Here is a 6,640-nt window from a genome sequence, read left to right on the forward strand (position 1 = left end):
GTCATGTCTGGACATGGGTCTCCGTTGTCCCCTCCGTCTCATGGCTGTCTTGTTGTGAATCTTAGAGCCCCCATTACCGACCCTCCCCCAAAGTCAACGTCGTCTTGCTCTTTCTTTTTTTTTAATGTTTATTTATTTTTGAGAGAGAGACAGACATACAGACAGAGTGCGAGTGGGGGAGGGGCAGAGAGGAACATGGGTCAGAATCCCTTTCCTCGACTCAAGCTGACAGCTTGTTAGAACTTGTTCACATAGTACCTGTGGCGGATGCAACTTGTTTATACCAGCAGGTCCCTTTGAGTGCTCAGGTCAAGAATTTCCAGAGGTCGTGCCGTTAGACAACTGTCAGGTGGCCCCAATCACGCGTGATTAATGTCGAGGTTATTCTGGAACAGGCATGGAAACTGGTGCCCGACCTTTCCTCCCGTCCTCGCCGCTGCAGGCTGGCTGGCTTTCTTCAACCCATGGCCTCAGAGCACCTCCGTTCGTGGCCCCTCCATCCTGCCTTGGGCCGCTGTTGATTCCCGCTTTACCCTGCATCCGCTTTGTCAAGGAACCACACGGTTGATGCTCGACACATTCTTGTCCCGCCTATTCTACCTTTTTGGGCTATACTTGCATACTTTTTCCTCTACTGGAACATTTTTGCGATTATAGGAAGGCGCAAATGAACGGATACATTAAGCCCTTTGAATCATAAAGGGCGGGCACATTTTTTTTTCAATGTTTATTTATTTTTGAGAGACAGAAAGAGACAGAGTGTGAGTAGGGGAGGGGCGGAGAGAGAGGGAGACACAGAATTCAAAGCAGGCTCCAGGCTCCGGGCTGTCAGCACAGAGCCCGACGCGGGGCTCGAACCCATGAACTGTGAGATCATGACCTGGGAAAGGGCCGGCACATTATACATAGTCATTAAGGTTTGTTATGACTTTGTATTCTGTGTCATACCATCTGTGGGCCACAGACTCAGAGACCTTGTGGACCTTCTGTCTAGGGAGTGGAGGGCTGACACCTGAGGATATACACAGGCTTGTTTCTCTAGGTCGACGTGTGGAAAATCTAGAAGGGGCATCAAATGACCCAGGAAGGGGAGCAGTGGATTTGGGTGCCGGGAGGGGGTGGAGTGAGGAGGAGAAAGAGGTGATCCGGGAAACCTACATTCTGAGTGCGACCCCAAGTTACAAGGCTATGAGCTGTAGAGGAACTCACTGACCTCAAGGTTTCTAGAAGAATCCATCCCAGCACCTCCTGATGAAGGGATTGGGGTGAGGCTGGCGAATCTGAGTCTTCTGGAGGAGGAGTCAAAGTTTACGACTAAACCCTCGCTACTTCTTGTGCTATATTGTGCATTCTGGAAAAACATGCATGAAGTGGGTATATAGTACAAATTAGTAGGTTTTTAATAAATATTTCTATGTATAGTTCCAGAAAAGTGATGGTTTATTTTCTAACCATCGCTAGAGGGGCAAAAATGAATGGAGCCAATCAGAAAGAAAAAGCTGAGGATCTCTAGGGGCCAAAATGTAATTTTGCAAAAAAGGGGATTAATAGATAAAATCTTAGTCTATTTCTCATGTGCTATTACGGCAATGTAGGATTTGTTTATTCTAATTCTTAATTCCAGAAACCGCTCAGGACGAAGCGTGTATGTGTTTGTTAAGTTTTTATTTAAAGTCCAGGTAGCTAGAGCCTGTGTATTTTTTAGAGCTAGGGACAAATCTGCCATCTGGGGGTCAACAGGTAGAGAGAGGTTAACCGCCCCCGCCCCCCCCCCACCCCTGCCCTGTCACTCTCCTGCGGTAGAGTCATCTCGGTGTCTTTGTAGCAGATAGCTCTTATTTCGATGCAAACATACTTCTCATATTTTGAAATCTCCTTTGCAAGATGCATCCTGGATAGGAAGTGTACCATTCTGGTGAGTGATGGTAATAATGGTGAGGCTGTGTGTGCAGTGCTGTTATAAGCATAAAAGTGCTCTAAAAAAAAGTAAAGCCTTAAGGGGCGCCCTGGGTGGCTCAGTCGGTTAAGTGCCCAACTTCGGCTCAGGTCACGCATGATCTTGCGGTTCGTGGGTTTGAGGGCTTGCGTCAGGCTCTGTGCTGACAGCTCGGAGCCTGGAGCCTGCTTCCGATTCTGTGTCTCCCTCTCTCTCTCTGCCCCTCCCCTGCTCATGCTCTCTCTTTCTCTCCCTCAAAAGTAAATAATGATAAACAAAACTTTCAAAGAATGACTTATTGCTTGAGCATGTACATGAAAGGAAACTTACTTGCCACATAAATTATATTTTGTGATGTGGGAAGACAGAGGATAGAACAGAAATCTGCCTTCCCTTCCAGATTTAAGTACAGGTGACGCTCTGGAATAAGCTGACAAAGAACGTAGGTTTGATGTGTGGAAAATCTAGAAGGTGCATCCACTTTTTACCATCCACTTCTGGTTGGTGGAAACTACCGCAGAGGCCCACACACAACATCAGGACCACTGTCCCTGGATTCGGGCAGAATGGTGGCTCTGGTCTTGTGGCAGATGACATCCCTGAGCATGTAGCGACTCACCGGTGAAATGCGAGCCGTGATGATAGGGCTCATGCCGTGGATAAAGATGGTAACACGCACGAAGTGACTCCACACACGTTATTGCTACCTCTGGGCACATCTTTGGGAGAACGTACAAAGCTGCTGCAAGGGAAGTCTGCCAGATTTCTGCCGTCGACTCAACTCTGTGAAGAACTTCAAGTGACGGTATCATGTCACGCAAACAGCCGGGTTCGAGCTGAGGGCACCCGCGGACAAGAGCAAGCTGGTTTCCTGCTGTTCCCTTTCGTCTGACCGTGAGCTAGGGAGCGTCATTTTTTCCATCCTCTTTCTCCTGGGTACCAAGAGCATTTTCTTAGCTCAGCACAACACCAAGTTCAAGAGAGGAGTGCAGGAACAGTGACCACCCTTCACTTCACTTCACTTTGGTCTCCCACCTGCCAAAGAACAATGTCTAGCCCTTTGCTGTGTTTGGTCCGACACTTTTTTTTGGGGGGGGGGTCCCTTAAGGACTTTCGTTTATCTGTTGATATGTACTGTGTCTTTCTCCAGCTCTTCCTGTCCCCCAGCAAGTGTGACCCCCAGACCTCCATCGGGAACTCAGCTTGATGAACCCACAGCAACCTTCACTGCCTGGGGGCCATGAGAAACTTCCTTGTGTCAAGTGCAGGGGGCAGGACCACACCCGGCTGTTTCCTCGCTCCACCCTCAGCACCACCCTGGGACTATCCAGGGTCCTGAAGACTCCACAGTGGTGATTCTCCAGTCCCGTGGTCTACAGGTCCTGCGGCCACCATCCGCGTGGGTCAGACGGCTGCTTCTGCTCTGGAGGGTGATGGATGGATGGTGGGGCCCTGCACTGCACCTGCTGTCCTGAGTCTGTCCTGCCCAGTGAGGCTACTCACACTGGTCCTCAGGGTGTGATGGAAGTGCCACTGGGCCAGTTGCCCTACCTCTGCATGACAGTGTCACTTAATGGCTGCCTCATCCTCCATGAAGTCACCATAAGGTCATACAGTCCTTTTTCTCTGTTTCCGATTGACAGGTATCACTTCTCCCCTTGTATTTTGCCATGATAAACAATCTTCTGATGAACGTGTTATGCATATATTTTTGTTTCCATTTTGCATTATTCCCAAGGGATGGATTCCTGAATGTGGAAATGCAAGTCCAAAGGGACTAAATGTTTTAAAGTTTGGTGCTGAGTTGCTTCCCGGAGAAGCCGTCCTGATAGCTTCCAAGAATGCCTCTCTCTCTGCTTTCTCTCCAGCTCTCAGTGTTAAGATTGCTAAGTATTTGTACCTTGTGGTATGTGAAAAATGATGTCCCCATGGTTTAATTTGCTCTTTTGATTCCTGGTAAGGTTGGAATGTCTTCATGTTCATTAAACACATGTGTTTTGGGGCGCCTGGGTGGCTCAGTTGCTTGAGCAACAGACTCTTGATTTTGGCTCAGGTCATGATCCCAGGGTAGTGAGATCAAGCCTTACATCTTCTCTCTCTGCTCCTCCCCTGGGCTCTCTCTACCCCCCCCCCCAAAGCAAATAAATAAACTTAAAAAAAAAACATGTATTTTATCTTATAAATCCATTCCTCCGGTTTTGCTAACTTTTTTCTTGGGTTGCTAATGTTTTCTCACCAAACTTTATGTGAACTATTTATAGTAAGGTTATCCCATTTGTGATGTATACCACATGTATACATGTATACATGTTTTTTTCTGAATTATTATGTGAGTTTAATTTAGTTCATTATGTCTCTGGATCTTAAGAAGTTTTGTTTGTCTGTTTGTTTTGTTTTTGTTTGGTTTGGCTCACTGACCGGGAATCAAATAGATCTTAAGAAGTTTAAAATTGCCATGTGCCCAGACATTTTCTTTATTTTCCATTGTGGCTTATTTAAGAAACAGTATTCATATTTAAGAATTCTTTTCTTGCCCAGACATAAGTATTTGCTTATGTTTTCTTGTACTCTGCTATGGTTTTATTTATTGATTTGATGCTTTCATTTTGTAAATGGTGTGAATAAAAATAAAAATTGACACTTATCCATATATAAGTATTGGTTTCCAAGACTATGTATGTATGTAGTATGTATGTATTTATTTATTTATTTATTTATTTTAATAGTTTATTTTTGAGAGAGAGAGAAAGAACATGAGGCAGGGAGGGACAGAGAGGGAGGGAGACACAGAATCTGAATTACGCTCCAGGCTCCCAGCTGTCAGCACAGAGCCTGACACGAGGCTCCAACCCATGAACTGAACCGTGAGATCATGACCTGAGCCGAAGTCAGATGCTTAACCGACGAGCCACCTAGAAGCCCAAGACTACATATTTAATGATCTGTTTATTCCCTGTTGATTTCTGTTGTTTCTTTTTCTGTATTGCAAATAATACATTGATGAACTCTGTTATATATAAAGCTGTAATTATATCAATTCTTCTACAGACATGGGTAAATACCCAATAGAAGTGGGTACTCGTTTCCACCAAAACATGGGTACAAGAACATTCTTGGAAGCTCTTTTAGTAGGAAAGACTAGATAAATAGTAGCAAAGACTAGAAACCAACGAGATATCCATCAAGGTGATAATGGATAATAAATTAGGTTGTATTCATGAAATGGAACAGTAGACAGCAATGAAAAAGAAGGAAGCACTGTGCAAGACCATGGCGCAAATGAATTTCAGAAACAAAACGTTGAGTGAAAAAGCTCATACGGTGTGAATCCGCGCATGTAAAGCTACAAGCAGGCAAGACTGAACTTTGGTAGTAAAGCGCATTGACTGAAAGGGGCATCAGAGATGCTTCTAGATTTGACAGATCCGGGTGGTGGCTATGCAGCAGTCTGTAAAAGCAAACATTCATCCAGCTGTCTACTTAAAAGGTTTGCACTTTATGCCTCAATAAAAAAGTGAAAAGTGTTCCTATATGGAATCATTTAGAGCTTAGAACTATTTTTCTGCTGTGTGCCACGTACTGAGGTAAACCTTTAAAATCACACAGGATGTAGTGTCAGCTTCTTCTTAGCTGGTCATACCTCCCTCAGAGGGGTACATCGCTTCAGACCGAGAACAGGGATCTGGATTCCAGGCTTATCTCTGCTGCTATCTGTCCTTGAGAATTAACCTCTAAGACGCCATTTCCACATCGTGTAGGTGGGGGTGCAAATGACATGAGTGCCAGCTGTATGCCGGGCATGACTACCATTCTGGGCATATTATTCCACTTAATGTTCATGCAACACACATAAACATGACTGTGTCATCTAGGAGAGCCCAGCAACTTCCAAGCTTTTTGACAATAGCCCCAAGGAAGAAAAACATTTTACATCATGACCCCATATATATACATATACATGCACCTGACGGAAATAAATCTCTTGAAGCAATACTTACCATGGGCTATTGTCTGTTCTTTACAGATCTATCCTGTCTATTGGAAACAGTAGTTATTTATTAACGTAAATACCAATGGGCAGGGATCCACAGCTTGGAAACCACTGGACTAGCCCTCAAAGAAAACAGAATATTAACCACATGACATTCACAGTGAGTGTTAAATTTTCTTGTGCTTCCCAGGGAACATCAGAAGCGGTGTACCACCTGTCCCCCCCCATGGTGATGTGGAAGCCCCCTCCCCACTCTGGTCCCTGGTCCTCTCTGCCACCCCCAACCCTTCATCCATGACCGCTCGCCTCCTCCCTCCTTCCTCTCTTCCATTCTGGTTCCTTCTCTACCAACATGTCTCATTCTTTCAAGATTTGGGTCTGTTTCTTTCCCATATACACCTGCTTGGTCTTTGCTCTGTGGACTGTCTCCACGTTTCGCAAGGAAGAAGTGGTTACTGCATTCATCGAAGAGCACAGAGCCTCGAACACCACAGGGAGAAACCAAGCCAAAAAGTGGTCAAATACAGTCAATTCTGTCCCCCTGCCCCTGGAAACAAATGTACCTTTATTAGGGGGTACACGTCCAGGTTCAGATTCAGGATTCCCAGACTTCTCAGTGTGCGTGTCAGCCCTAGGGGAGACTGGGTCCCCGCGCCTGGCCTGCAGCGGGCCCCCCGCCTTCTCCCACCCGGGCTCTGTCTTGCACCCGGAGG

Source organism: Prionailurus bengalensis, chromosome A1, assembly GCF_016509475.1.
Source record: "Prionailurus bengalensis isolate Pbe53 chromosome A1, Fcat_Pben_1.1_paternal_pri, whole genome shotgun sequence".
NCBI classification, from domain to species: Eukaryota; Metazoa; Chordata; class Mammalia; order Carnivora; family Felidae; genus Prionailurus; species Prionailurus bengalensis.